Below are 15,148 nucleotides of genomic sequence, written 5' to 3' on the forward strand. Positions count from 1 at the left end.
GTGCATGTTGGCCATGTCCATGTCTTCCTCTGTGAGATTTCTCTTCATGTCTTTTGCCCATTTCATGATTGGATTGTTTGTTTCTTTGGTGTTGAGTTTAATAAGTTCTTTATAGATTTTGGAAACTAGCCCTTTATCTGATATGTCGTTTGCAAATATCCTCTCCCATTCTGTAGGTTGTCTTTTAGTTTTTTTGACTGTATCCTTTGCTGTGCAAAAGCTTCTTATCTTGATGAAGTCCCAATAGTTCATTTTTGCTTTTGTTTCTTTTGCCTTTGTGGATGTATCTTGCAAGAAGTTACTGTGGCCGAGTTCAAAAAGGGTGTTGCCTGTGTTCTCCTCTAGGATTTTGATGGACTCTTGTCTCACGTTTAGATCTCTCATCCATTTTGAGTTTATCTTTGTGTATGGTGAAAGAGAGTGGTCCAGTTTCATTCTTCTGCATGTGGATGTCCAATTTTCCCAGCACCATTTATTGAAGAGACTGTCTTTCTTCCAATGGATAGTCTTTCCTCCTTTATCGAATATTAGATGACCATACATTTCAGGGTCCACTTCTGGGTTCTCTATTCTGTTCCATTGATCTATGTGTCTATTTTTGTGCCAGTACCACACTGTCTTGATGACCACAGCTTTGTAGTACAGCCTGAAATCTGGCATTGTGATGCCCCCAGCTATGGTTTTCTTTTTTAAAATTCCCCTGGCTATTCGGGGTCTTTTCTGATTCCACACAAATCTTAAAATAATTTGTTCTAACTCTCTGAAGAAAGTCCATGGTATTTTGATAGGGATTGCATTAAACGTGTAAATTGCCCTGGGTAACATTGACATTTTCACAATATTAATTCTGCCAATCCATGAGCATGGAATATTTTTCCATCTCTTTGTGTCTTCCTCAATTTCTTTCAGAAGTGTTCTATAGTTTTTAGGGTATAGATCCTTCACCTCCTTGGTAAGGTTTATTCCTAGGTATCTTATGGTTTTGGGTGCAATTGTAAATGGGATTGACTCCTTAATTTCTCTTTCTTCAGTCTCATTGTTAGTGTATAGAAATGCCATTGATTTCTGGGCATTGATTTTGTATCCTGCCACGCTACCAAATTGCTGTATGAGTTCTAGCAATCTTGGGGTGGAGGCTTTTGGGTTTTCTATGTAGAGTATCATGTCATCGGCGAAGAGGGAGAGTTTGACTTCTTCTTTGCCAATTTGAATGCCTTTAATGTCTTTTTGTTGTCTGATTGCTGAGGCGAGGACTTCCAGAACTATGTTGAACAGCAGTGGTGAGAGTGGACATCCCTGTCTTGTTCCTGATCTTAGGGGAAAGGCTCCCAGTGCTTCCCCATTGAGAATGATATTTGCTGTGGGCTTTTCGTAAATGGCTTTTAAGATGTCAAGGAAAGTTCCCTCTATCCCAACACTCTGAAGTGTTTTGATCAGGAATGGATGCTGTATTTTGTCAAATGCTTTCTCTGCATCCAATGAGAGGATCATATGGTTCTTGGTTTTTCTCTTGCTGATATGATGAATCACATTGATGGTTTTACGAGTGTTGAACCAGCCTTGTGTCCCAGGGATAAATCCTACTTGGTCATGGTGAATAATTTTCTTAATGTGTTGTTGGATCCTATTGGCTAGTATCTTGTTGAGAATTTTTGCATCCATGTTCATCAGGGATATTGGTCTGTAATTCTCCTTTTTGGTGGGGTCTTTGGTTTCGGAATTAAGGTGATGCTGGCCTCATAGAACGAATTTGGCAGTACTCCATCTCTTTCTATCTTTCCAAACAGCTTTAGTAGAATAGGTATGATTTCTTCTTTAAACGTTTGATAGAATTCCCCTGGGAAGCCATCTGGCCCTGGAGTCTTGTGTCTCAGGAGGTTTTTGATGACTGCTTCAATTTCCTCCCTGGTTATTGGCCTGTTCAGGTTTTCTATTTCTTCCTGCTCCAGTTTTGGTAGTTTGTGGCTTTCCAGGAATGCATCCATTTCTTCTAGATTTCCTAATTTATTGGCATACAGCTGTTCATAATATGTTTTTAGAATCGTTTGTATTTCCTTGGTGTTGGTAGTGATCTCTCCTTTCTCATTCATGATTTTATTAATTTGAGTCTTCTCTCTCTTCTTTTTAATAAGGTTCGCTAATGGTTTATCTATCTTATTAATTCTTTCAAAGAACCAACTCCTGGTTCTGTTGATCTGTTCCACAGTTCTTTTGGTCTCGATATCATTTAGTTCTGCTCGAATTTTAATTAACTGTCTTCTTCTGCTGGGGGTGGGGTCCATTTGTTGCTTTTTCTCTAGTTCCTTTATGTGTAAGGTGAGCTTTTGAATTTGAGTTCTTTCCAGTTTTTGAATGGATGCTTGTATTGCGATGTATTTCCCCCTCAGGACTGCTTTTGCTGCGTCCCAAAGATTTTGAACGGTTGTATCTTCATTCTCATTAGTTTCCATGAATCTTCTCAATTCTTCCTTAATTTCCTGGTTGACCTTTTCATCTTTTAGCAGGATGGTCCTTAACCTCCATGTGTTTGTGGTCCTTCCAAACTTCTTGTTGTGATTAAGTTCTAATTTCAAGGCATTATGGTCTGAGAATATACAGGGGACTATCCCGATCTTTTGGTATCGGTTCAGACCCGATTTGTGACCCAGTATGTGGTCTATTCTGGAGAAAGTTCCATGTGCACTTGAGAAGAATGTGTATTCAGTTGAGTTTGGATGTAAAGTTCTGTAGATATCTGTGAAATCCATCTGGTCCAGTGTATCATTTAAAGCTCTCGTTTCTTTGGATATGTTGTGCTTAGAAGACCTATCTAGTATAGAAAGAGCTAGATTGAAATCACCAAGTATAAGTGTATTATTATCAAAGTATTTCTTCAGTTTGGTTATTAATTGGTTTAAATATTTGGCAGCTCCCACATTTGGGGCATATATATTGAGAATTGTTAAGTCTTCTTGTTGGATAGATCCTTTGAGTATGAGATAGTGTCCCTCTTCATCTCTCACTATAGTCTTCAGGGTAAATTTTAATTTATCTGATATAAGGATGGCTACCCCTGCTTTCTTTTGAGGACCATTTGAATGGTAAATGGTTCTCCAACCTTTTATTTTCAGGTTGTAGGTGTCCTTCTGTCTAAAATGAGTCTCTTGTAGACAGCAAATAGATGGGTCCTGCTTTTTAATCCAGTCTGAAACCCTGCGCCTTTTGATGGGGTCATTAAGCCCATTCACGTTCAGAGTTACTATTGATAGATATGAGTTTAGTGTCATCATATCTATTCAGTCCTTGTTTTTGTGGATTGTTCCACTGAACTTCTTCTTAAAGGGGAGTTTTAAGAGTCCCCCTTAAAATTTCTTGCAGAGCTGGTTTGGAGGTTACATATTCTTTCAGTTCCTGCCTGTCTTGGAAGCTCTTTATCTCTCCTTCCATTTTGAATGAAAGCCTTGCTGGATAGAGTATTCTTGGTTGCATGTTCTTCTCATTTAGGACCCTGAATATATCCTGCCAGCCCTTTCTGGCCTGCCAGGTCTCTGTGGAGAGGTCTGCTGTTACCCTAATATTCCTCCCCATAAAAGTCAGGGACTTTTTTTCTCTTGCTGCTTTAAGGATCTTCTCCTTATCTTTGGAATTTGCAAGCTTCACTATTAAATGTCGAGGTGTTGATCGGGTTTTGTTGATTTTAGGGGGGGATCTCTCTATTTCCTGGATCTGAATGCCTCTTTCCCTTCCCAGATTCAGAAAGTTTTCAGCTAGGATTTGTTCAAATACATATTCTGGCCCTCTGTCCCTTTCGGCGCCCTCGGGAACCCCAATTAAACGTAGGTTTTTCTTCCTCAGGCTGTCATTTATTTCCCTTAATCTATCCTCATGGTCTTTTAATTGCCTGTCTCTTTTTTCCTCAGTTTCCCTCTTTGCCATCAGCTTGTCTTCTATGTCACTCACTCGTTCTTCCACCTCGTCAAGCCTCGTCGTTAGGACTTCTAGCTTGGATTGTATCTCATTTAATTGATTTTTAATTTCTGCCTGATTGGATCTCAATTCTGCAGTCATGAAGTCTCTTGAGTCCTTTATGGTTTTTTCTAGAGCCACCAGTAGCTGTATAATAGTGCTTCTGAATTGGCTTTCTGACATTGAATTGTAATCCATATTTTGTAACTCTGTGGGAGAGAGGGCTGTTTCTGATTCTTTTTTTTGAGGTGAGGTTTTCCTTCTAGTCATTTTGCTCAGTGCAGAGTGGCCAAAACCAAGTTGTATTGGAAAAGGAGAAAAAGAGAGAGAAGGAAAGAAAAGAGAAAAAGAAAAAAGAGAAAGAAGAAAAAAAAGGGGGGAAAAAGAGAAGAAAAAGAAAGAAAGGAGAAAAAAGAAAAAAAGGGGGTGGGGGTGGGGGACGCAATCAGAAATCAAGAAGAAAGAGAGAAAAGAAAAAAAAAAGCACAAAACAAAACAAAACAAAAAAAAACAAAACAAAAAAAAACACGGGGGAGTATCTTCCGATTCTGTGTTCTTTAAGTCCCTTGACTTCCCTTGGAACTTGTCCCTCTAGCTGGTCTTCTGGGGGAGGGGCCTGCTGTGCTGATTCTCAGGTGTTAGCACTTGGGGGAGCTGCTCTGCCCCTGCCTGGTGCAGGGCTCAGTGGGGGTTGTTCACCCCGTGAGGCCCCGGGAGGAAGCCACAGTGGCGGGGGCAGCTCTGGGACCCTGAAGTCAGCCCCCGCAGTAGCTCCGGGGCTCTCCGTCTGCAGGGCCTGGAGGCTCCCAGGCGGGGCCGCTGATCTGCTCAGTTCCAGGCAGGAGCGTCCTTGCTGTCCTGGGCCCTCCCGGCCTCTGCCTGTCCCGGGGGGAGGCCGGATCCTGGGCTGTGTCCCGGCGCCCTGTGCTCCGGGGCCTGCGCTGTTGGATTCGCGCTCCCGGCGGTGCAGCCTCCTCCGCGGAGCCGCCGCCCGAGCCCCTCCGAGCTGTTCCCGGAGTCGCGCCGCCCCCTCCGGGCTGAGGTTCTTCCTCCGCCCGAGCCGCCGCTGCCGAGCTGTTCCCGGAGCCGCGCCGCCCCCTCCGCGGAGCTTCTTCCTCCGCCCGAGCCGCCGCAGCTGAGCTGTTCCCGGAGCCGCGCAGCCCCCTCCGCGGAGCCGCCGCCCGAGCCCCTCCGAGCTGCTCCGGGTCCCGCCCGAGCGCTGCAGCCCTTAGGGAGCTCGGCGCACTCTCCGGGGCGCAGTTCCTCTGTTACTGTCCCAGGGAGCCCGAGGGCATCCCCGCCTTTCTGGGGATCCTGCTCCAATTCCCCGGGAGGCCTTTCCCCCGGGAAGGTCGGTGCAGCTCCTGCTCCTCCGGGACGGGGCTCTCCTGCCCTGGGGACACTTGCCCCGGCCTCAGCCCGGCTCCTCGCGGGGCCCCTCCCCCTTGGAGGTCTTTTGTGTCTTTCTTTCTTTTTCCCCGTCTTCCTACCTTGATAGAAGCGCGAACTCTTCTCACTGTAGCGTTCCAGCTGGTCTCTCTTTAAATCTCAGGCTGAATTCGTAGATTTTCAGGATGATTTGAATGTTTTCTAGGTAATTTGTTGAGGACAAGTGACTTGGAGACCCTACTCTGCCGCCATCTTGCCCCTCCCTCCTCGGGACCAACTCTTGATGCTGGCTCAGGTCACGATCTCAGGGTTGTGATATTGAGACCCGTGTTGAGTCCGGTGATGGTCCTGCATTGAGCCCTACATCAGGCTCCCCATTCAGAATGGAGTCTGCTTGAGATCTTCACCCTTGGCCCCTAGTCATGCATGCACGCTCTCACTCTCTCAAATAAATTAATAAATCTTCAAATCCTAGGTCTGCCCACTTCTAGCTATCTGCCTCAGGAAAAGTTAATTTAGGGCCTTTGTTGATTTGTAATATAGTAGAAATTACCTAATTCTCAGGACTGTTTTCAGATTAAATGAGATTCTCTCTCTCTCTAGTTTGCATATAGAAAAAGCTTAGGCAAAGATACCTAATACTATTCCAGTAATAAGGAACAACATGAACAAAGGCCCAGGGTAGGGAGAGAAAGAGAGAAGGAGAAGTGAATTTCAGGGTCTCAGTGTATTTTATTTTGTCTGGAGCATAGAGTAGTCGAGGAAATGGACTGGAAATGAGGCTGAAGAGGTTATCAAGCCTGATTCAGGCCTTCTGGGTCATGTCAAGGAGCCTGGAGAGATAGTAGAGCTAGTCATAGAACACATGTGACAAGTAGTACTTCAGGATAGGCTAGGTTATGGTACAGTAACAAATGTTCCAAACATCTAAGTGGCTTACTAAAACAAATGCTATGTGTCCATTGGGGAATCATGCGATTACATAATCTGGTTCTGTTTCATGTCTTCACTCTGGAACCCAGGTTGGTGGAATAACTTTTCTCTGAAATAAATTGCTGGCAAATGGAAAAGAGACATGGTAAACTCACAAGCTGGCTCTTAAAATTTTTGCTTGGAATTGACCCTTCTGCTCAAATTTTTTTTTTTTAAAAAAGAGAGAGACAGAGGGAGAAGCAGGCTCCCTGCGGGAAGCTTGATGAGGGACTCAATCCCAGGACCCCAGGATCACAACCTAAGCTAAAGGCTCAACCACTAAGCCACCCAGGCACCCCTTTCTGTTCAATATTATTGGCCAAAGCAAGTCAGTGGGGCTGGGAAAGAGGCATTTCAGGAAGGGCACCAGAATATTTGGCAAATCAATAACTGAAAAAGACTTTGTGGCAAAAGTTGAGTGGTAACCCACTTAAAAACAGGCAAAGGATTTGAATAGACATTTCTCCAGAGACATACACAATGGCCAATAAGCCCATGAATAGCTGTTGAATGTCATTAGTCATTAGGAAAATAAAAATCACAACCACTTTTTATACCCACGAAGATGGCTGTCATCCAAAAGACAGACAATACAAGGGCTGGGAAAGATGTGGAGAGATTGGAACCCTCATTGACTGCTGGTAGGAATGTAAAGTGGTGCAGCTGGTTTTTTAAGTAGTCTGGTAATTTTTTAAAAAGTTAAACACAGAGTTACCGTATGACCCAGTTCCACTCCTAGGTATGTACCCAAGAGAAATGAAAACATATGTCCACCTAAAAACTCACATACAAATGCTCATAGCAACATTATTCATAATAATGCAAAAGTGGAGATAACCTAAATGTCCTTTAACTGATGAATGGATAAATCTAACGTGATATGTCCCTACAATGGAATATCATTTAGCCACACAAAAGATTGGAGTATTGATATATGCTACAGTGTGATTGTACCTTGAAAATATTATGCTGAAAGAGATTAAATCACAAAATACTGCATATTACATGATTCCCTTTACACGAAAAGTCCAGAATAGGGAATTGAGGGAAAAACAGGCAAGTCACTACTAATGAGTATAAGGTTTCTTTTGGGGGTGATGAAAACAGTCAGAAATTAATTGTAGCAATGGTTGCACAATACTGTGAGTGTATTAAAAACCACCACTTTAAGTAGGTGAGTGGTGTGGTGTGTAAATCATCTCCCACGAGGCTGTCTTACACGTCTATAAGTAAGATAATGGGCTGGGTTTTGAGAGGGTCAAGTGGAGGTATCCGGGTGCTTAGCCCTTTGGATCTGGGGCTCAGGAGCAGAGATCAGGCCTGGAGAGAGAAACTGGGACGTCTGAGGCAGAGAGATGCTAACTGAGAGTAGGTAAAACGCAAGCACCCAGAGGGAGAGTGTCCGGTGGAAAGGGAGGGCTTGCCCCTACCCTGAGGGTACCCACATGGAGGAGAGGTTTCCAGAAAGGCGAACAGGGGCTAGTGCGGGAGGGCAGGGACGGAGCGCGCACAAATGACAGGGGAGGAAGAGTGCCAGAAGCGAGGGGACCACGAACCGAGGAACTCCGTCGGGTCACGCTGAGCGGCCCCGGCGGCTGCAGCTGGGGGAGCCCGACCGGCCTTGGCACCCACCCCGGCTCCGCAGGGCGCTGGGGCAGATCGGGCCGGGCACCGGGCGCTCCCGCTCGCGACTCGCGGCTGAGGGCGTGGCGGCGAGACGCGGGTGCGCCGCGGGGCAGGCGGGGGCCGCGAGCGAGGGCGCGGGGCGGCGGGGCGGGGCGAGAGCGGCAGCAGCGGGGCAGCCCGCAGCACCTGGGACGACTCCGTGCGGCCGCCCGGTGTCAGCCGCAGCCGAGCGCCGTCAGGGAGGGGGGGGCGAGCCGCGGTTCCCCAGACAAGTGGCGGCGGCCGTGCGTGGACTGGCGGCCGCGCGGAGCTTCCTGCTGGGTTCAGCGCCGTGACCGTCTCCGAAGTAGAGGAAGCCCGTCTCCCCGGGGTCTGTGCTCGCGCCCCCGAACCCGCACGGCGGGGACAGGCAGGGCCGCCGCCCGCGCCCGCAGGCCTCCCGCTGCGTTTGCGCACCGACAGGGTTTCGCGAGGCGGACCTCGAGGTCGCGCGTCGTGCGGCTCGCGGCGGGGAGCGGGCGCGGGAGAGGGGGCGAACCCCAGGCGGCGGCCGGCGGCAGCGGAGCCAGCGCAGCACGGCGAGGAGGAGGCTGAGCCGAGCGGCAGCAGCGGCGGCGCGGCGGAGCAGCAGCGGCCGCGGAGCAGCAGGCGGCGGAGCAGCAGCAGCAGCGGTGGAGCCGCACCCGGCGGAGCAGCACCCGGCGGAGCAGCAGCAGCAGCGGTGGAGCCGCACCGGGCGGAGCAGCAGGCGGCGGAGCAGCAGGCGGCGGAGCAGCAGCAGCAGCGGTGGAGCCGCACCCGGCGGAGCAGCACCCGGCGGAGCAGCAGCAGCAGCGGTGGAGCCGCACCGGGCGGAGCAGCAGGCGGCGGAGCAGCAGGCGGCGGAGCAGCAGCAGCAGCGGTGGAGCCGCACCGGGCGGAGCAGCAGGCGGCGGAGCAGCAGGCGGCGGAGCAGCAGCAGCAGCGGTGGAGCCGCACCCGGCGGAGCAGCCGCCTCCGCCTCCCGCCTCCCGCCTCCGCCCGCGCCGGCGCACTGACGGCCGCGCCAGGGGCTCCGAGCCTCGCGGCCCGGCTGGCGTCACGTGGTGCGCGGGCCGCCGCCCCGCCCCCGCCCCGCCCCGCCCCGCCCCTTTCCCGGCGGGACGCTCGGAGCCGCCCCGAACTGCGCCGGGCGGCCGGGGGTGAGTGTCCGCGCGGGCCCGCGGCGCGCAGGGCGGGGAGGGCGCGGCGGGGGCGCGGGCCGGCTGGGTGTGTCGCGGGGTCCCAGGGCAAGATGGCGGCGGCGCTCCCCTTCCCCGGCGTCCCTCACCTGGCGGGCGGGCGGGGGAGGGGAGGGGATGGCGGCCGCTCGGGCGGGCCCGGGGCTCCCTCCGGAGGCCGGGGCGGCGGCGGGCGGGCTCCCGCGGGCCGGAGGGCGCGGACCGTGCGGGGGGCGGGCCCCGAGGACGCCGCCGCCGGCCGCGCAGCGCAGGTGCCCGCCGCCGCCGCCGCGAGACGCGTCCCGGAGGCCTGGTCCCCGCGGGCCCTGTGCGCGCCCTCCGGCCCGGGCGGCCCTGCTCCCCGCCCGCGGAGCCGGGCTTTGTGCCGCACGTCGCGGCCCCCCGGCCCCTCGTGGTGCAGCCGCGGGCGGGGGCGTGACGCTCGCCTCACGGGGCAGGGGGCGGCGGCCGAGGGCGCCGGGGCCCTCCCTGGGCTGCAGCTCGAGGTGCGCGCGTCGGGAAGGTCCGCGTACGCCCCCCCGGAAGCGACCTGACAGGCTGCGGCGACTGCCCGGGTTTTTTCTCAAGATCCGTAGAGCCGAGGGAGGTCACGTCAGGGGCAGCGTCCGGCCGCTCGGCCCCGCGCAACAGCCGGCGCTGCCCCCCCCCCCCCCCCGCCGCCCGGCCGGCGGCGGCCCCCACGTGCCCCCCCCCGCGTAGGTGCGAGCGCTACGCACTAGGGCAAACCCTAAGGTTTGCCGCCCTTTCTGGCTTAGTCTTGTCTCCCTTCCCCTCCCTGTTCATCTGTTTTGCTTCAAGTCCCACACGTGAGTGAAACCAGGTGGCGTTGGTGTGTCTCTGACTTTGCTTCCATCCACGCCGTCAGTAATGGCAAGGTTTCATTTTTTAGGAATTAATATTTTAAGTAATTCAAGAGTCAATTAAAAAAAAAGATTATATTGATTTATTCATGAGAGACACACAGAAAGAGAGAGGGAGACACAGGCAGAGGGAGAAGCAGGCCCCACGCAGGGGCCCGATGTGGGACTCGATCCCGGGTCTCCAGGATCACGCCCTGGGCCGAAGACAGGGGCTAAACCGCTGCGCCACCCAGGGATCCCCAAGAGTCAATTTTTAATATTATTTGGAAAGTTTCTTTGTGGGAGGAAGTGTGATAATGATGCCTTTGAAGGCAGATTGACCCAACTTTGAATCCCAGCCTCACTGCTTGACCTTTGGAGACTAATTTTTCTGAGCCTTGGTTTACTCTTCTGTAAAATGGAGATAATAATCACCTCATGAATTTGTTGATAGCAAGTAAATGAGGTGTCTGTAAAGCATTAGAGCTGCTCGTCCCCCGTAGTAAGCACTCAGCAAATGCTTACCTCTTCTCCCCACTCCCTTGTGCTGCAGTTTATAATTTTTTAATTTTATTTTTTTATGATTTTATTTATTTATTCATGAGAGAGACACAGAGAAAGAGGCAGAGACCCAGGCAGAGGGAGAAGCAGGCTCCATGCAGGGAGCCCGAGGTGAGACTCAATCTTGGGACCCCAGGATCACGCCCTGGGCCAAACGCAGATGCTCAACCGCTGAGCCACCCCGGCTGCCCTGCAGTGTTAACCTCTGTGATTAACCACCTTAGGTTGGTCCACCTGGTGGGGTATGCATGGAAACATAATCAATGTTACCATACAAATGCATGTGTAAATAATTTTGGTGACTACAGTTTAAATGATAATGTTTTTATTTCTAAAGATTTTATGTGTTTATTCGTGAGAGACACAGGAGAGAGGCAGAGACGCAGGCAGAGGAAGAAGCAGGCTCCATGCAGGGAGCCCAACATGGGACTCGATCCTGGAAACTCTGAGGTTCATGCCCTGGGGGAAGACAGACACTCAACCACTGAGCCACCCAGGGGTGCCAGGGTATAGTGTTTTAAACATAGACTTCAAAGATGTCCTTAAGGCCTCATAGATACTTAAGAATCACTAAAAGGTTGATTTGATATTAATGTTAATATCACTTCATTTAACCACTTCACAAGAATGTTTTAAAGATAAGATGAAGGGGTTTGAGATTCTGCCCTTTCATCTTTATAACTAACCACAACTCATCCTAATTTTAAAGGAGAAACAAAATTATTTGGGAATCACAAGTGAACATTCTTTAAACATTTAGAAAGTGATGGTGGTGGGGGGATCCCTGGGTGGCTCAGCGGTTTCGCGCCTGCCTTGGGCCCAGGACGCGATCCTGGAGTCCCCCGATCGAGTCCGGTGTCGGGCTCCCGTGTCGGGCTCCCGGCATGGCGCCTGCTTCTCCCTCTGCCTGTGTCTCTGCCTCTCTCTCTCTATGTCTATCATAAATAAATAAAAATAAATATTAAAAAAAAATGTGGTGTGGGTATATAGTGGGAAGTTAAACGGAATTCTTTAATGGTGCAATCTGATATCTATTGTGAAATTGGCATTTCTAAAATTGTAGAAGTGAGAACTGCAAATGGCTTGAATAACAGATCAAGTAATTAATAAAAATCCGTTTCCAGTTTTATGCGTGGATGGCTTTGGTAGTAGATCTTATCAAATATAAACAGCAAAAGACCTGCAGTTCACTGGTGGAGCCACCTTAAAAAATTCTTAGGAGGAAGTGATATATAGAAAGACTTTATTCTGGACATGAAATACTAACAATTTCACGAAGTTTTGCTAAAATAATGACTACTTTTTAATAATTTCTTAAAGTAGCAAGTGATGTAGGAAAGATGTTAGGGTTCGAAGCTGATGGCCAAAAAAGATTCTTGAGACGTCTTTGGTGCAAAAAGGCGGTTTTATTAAAGCTCAGGGACAGGACCTGTGGGCAGAAAGAGCTGCACCGGGGTCATGAGGAGTGGCCCATTATATATACTTCCAAGTTGGGAGGGGGTTAAGGAAAGCATAAGACTCTAAGGAATTTTGGAAGCAAGGTTTCCAGGACCTTGAGGAGCCAGCTATTGTTGGTGAAAGGTCATTTATTGCTGTCTAGTAAACCTTAGTCGCGAGACCCTTCAGATGTATATCAGTGGGTCAAATGTTGGGGGGATGATTGCCAACATGTATCTCGAATAGAAATAAAGGAAGTTTTCAAAGAAATCTTTATATGTTAAAGTAGACTTAGAGATCCTGGGGGTCAGGTTAAGATTGCCTTTTGCCCTTAGCTAAGTATTAATGTAGAGGCAGCTGAGTCCCTAGAGGAATGTCACTCCGCCAGTTTCCAGGACTTGTTAATGGGGTGTAGGTAGGAAGGAAATTTAATTTTTCTTTTGCCTTTGCTTCCCACATCAGTAAGTTCATTATACATTTTGAAAGCATGTGGATTAGGATAGTAGAATTAATTGCTATTACCAGTCTATTTCAGTAATTACGTACGCATGCACAATCTTGTCTCATAAAAGCTAACCCCCCTTCATTGGTTTGAAGCAAATCTCAGACATATTTCATTTGTAAAGATTTCAGTTCGTGTTAGGCCAATTTAATATAGTATTGCAAAAGAAAGGTAATTTGGTATTTTCAGAGAGGCATGCCAGGTTCACAGGAGAAGGGTAAATGCCTCTGGTTGATTTATTCATTGGAGTGATCAGAATGGAAAACTTCATTAAACAGCTTAGCATTATAAAAATGTCTCTGTTGTTCTTCAAAGTTCTTATTTTACCATAATACATTTATTTTCCACTTAGCAAAGACATGAACAATTACAGGTAGTTTTTGAGTATGCCGACAATGGCATTGTTTAAGTACCAGACTCAGGGAAATATTTGATTTTTCTTCAATTTCAGAAAATGCAAGAACATGAGTGATAGATTTTGTGAGCATTGGAGATTGCCAAGCCCAGTTTTTCTGGGATTTATTAGCCAACGTGAGAACAATTCATAGATGTACTGTTCTGGCTTCTATGGATGGGCCTATATTTTTTAGAGTAGAGTTCCTAGCAGACTTCTCACTGTTTGGGGTCTGCCATATACTTCTTGCCTTTTCAGAACCTGTGTACCTAAACCCAGGTAAAGAAGAGAGGCAGGCCTTTCTTGGCAATTGAGCCAATCTTCCCATTATCATTTGTAGGACTCTCAGGTGTCTCTGTAGACTTTCTGGGACTATAGGGCAGGCTAGGACACGTGAGACTTCAGTTTCTCACTGGCAAGAGCTTATTTTGAAATCTCTGGCCCAGTCAATCCTAGTGTCTGCTCTGTTTACTGACTTGTTTTCTTGTGTGTGTGCGCACGTGCACGGACGCGTGCTCCATTTTCTGTTTGCCCATTGTTTTGCAGTAACCTAGAGTTTCTCAAATTTATTTGGGTAGCACTGCCAATATTTGCTATATCTATTTTTTATATTAACTGATTTTTTGTTTATGGTAGTGTTATACGTTTTCTTTTACAGTGGAAGTAAAAGTTTTATTTAGGAAAAATGTTATATAAATAATAGTATGGATGGTAGTCATGACAAATATGAAAGGAGTAACCGAATGCCTGAAATTTTGGGAGTTCTGGATTAGGTATTTTTTTTTTTAATAGCTTTATTAAGATATATCTCAGATACCATAAAATTCAGCCATTAAAGTGTATACTTCAGTGGTTTTTAGTGTATTCACAGGTTTGTGTAACCATCATCACTATTAACTTTAGAATGTTTTCAAAACCCCGATATGAAACCCCATAACAGCCATTCCCCATTCTTGACCTCTCTCTCTCCTCCATCCTACTTCTTTCCGTACCAGCCCTAGGCATCCACTCATCTACATTTTTTTTCTCTGTGGATTTGTCTATTCTGGCATTTCATATTAACAGAATCAAGTAATATGTGGTCTTTTGTGTCTGGCTTCTTCCATTTAGCATGTTTTCAGTGTTCACGTTGTAGCATGTAACAGAACTCCCTTTATTTGTCACTTTATTTTTTTTTTAGAGCAGTTTTAGGGTCACACTTTTTTTTTTTTAACTGTACAACTAGAATTCACATTTCAGAAACTGAAGACAAAGAATGCCCATTTTGTCTATTTAAACATATTTCCTATCTAGAGATCTAACAGCAATTAAAGAAAATGTCTTATTAAAGCCACCCTACAGGGGCACCTGGGTGGCTCAGTGGTTGAGCATCTGCCTTCGGCTCAGAGTGTGATCCCAGAGTCCTGGTCCATGGCCCAGGCTTGTCATAACTACACTCTGTGTCCTCTTCTGCTTCCTTGCAGCTTTATGTTCCCAAAGCTTGGTATTGCTCTTTCATTTGCCGTTGTTCATCCAAGAGAGGAGTGCAGCTGCCCGGCTGGCATGGAATGTCCTCTTGGTGACACCAAACAGTCACCCCAATGCACCAGACTCCTAAAGCCAACCGTATCTACAGGTTTTAATCCACCATTAGCATTTAAATTGAGAGGAAAGTACAGAAACTTCCCATATCCTTCCTGCCTCTACTTATGTTTAGCTCCCCTTTATCAACATCCCCTACCAATTGATTTAACTTACATTGACAAGTCCCTATCACACCCAAGTCTGTAGATTACTCTAGGTGTTGTGTTTATGGGTTTGGAAAAATGTGTAATGACATGTACTGTATCTACCATTATAGTATCATATAGAATATTTTTACCACCGTGAACATTCTCTGTGTCCTGCCTGTTTATCCTTCCTTCTTCCTAACTTCTGTAGCACTCGATCTTTTCCCTGTCTATGATTCAGAGTTTTGACTTTTTCAGAAACTTCATGTCTTTTTACGGCTAAATAATATTTTATTGTGTAGATACACCACATTCTATTTTATCCATCAGTTGATGGACATTTGGATTATTTCACCTTTTGAGTATTGTGAATTGATGCTGCTGTAAACATTTGTATGCAAATTTTGGTGTGGACATATGTTTTTATTTCTCTTGGCTATATACCTAGGAGTAGAATTGCTAGGTCATATGGTAGCTATGTTTAACTTTTTGAGGAACTGCCAGACTATTTACAAAATCAGCTACAGCGTTTTACATTCCTAACCAGCAGCATA

At 47.7% G+C, this 15,148-nt stretch overlaps 1 protein-coding gene across 23 annotated transcripts in view; it reads left to right on the plus strand.

Annotated features, from left to right (window-relative positions):
* The first annotated feature begins 9,014 nt into the window (after nt 1-9,014).
* The window catches only part of SCAPER (S-phase cyclin A associated protein in the ER), a 420,028-nt gene continuing 413,894 nt past the window's right edge, over nt 9,015-15,148 (plus strand). For 10 of the 23 annotated variants that reach the window (XM_072739199.1, XM_072739207.1, XM_072739186.1 and 7 more), the window contains exon 1: nt 9,028-9,113. The gene's annotated coding sequence lies outside the window, so the exon portion shown is untranslated. Of the gene's footprint in view, nt 9,114-10,494; nt 10,777-15,148 lie in introns of those variants that run through there. The other 13 variants (XM_072739204.1, XM_072739209.1, XM_072739212.1 and 10 more) reach the window with 6 other exon arrangements.

Source organism: Vulpes vulpes, chromosome 15 (genome assembly GCF_048418805.1).
Source record: "Vulpes vulpes isolate BD-2025 chromosome 15, VulVul3, whole genome shotgun sequence".
In the NCBI taxonomy this organism is placed as follows: Eukaryota; Metazoa; Chordata; class Mammalia; order Carnivora; family Canidae; genus Vulpes; species Vulpes vulpes.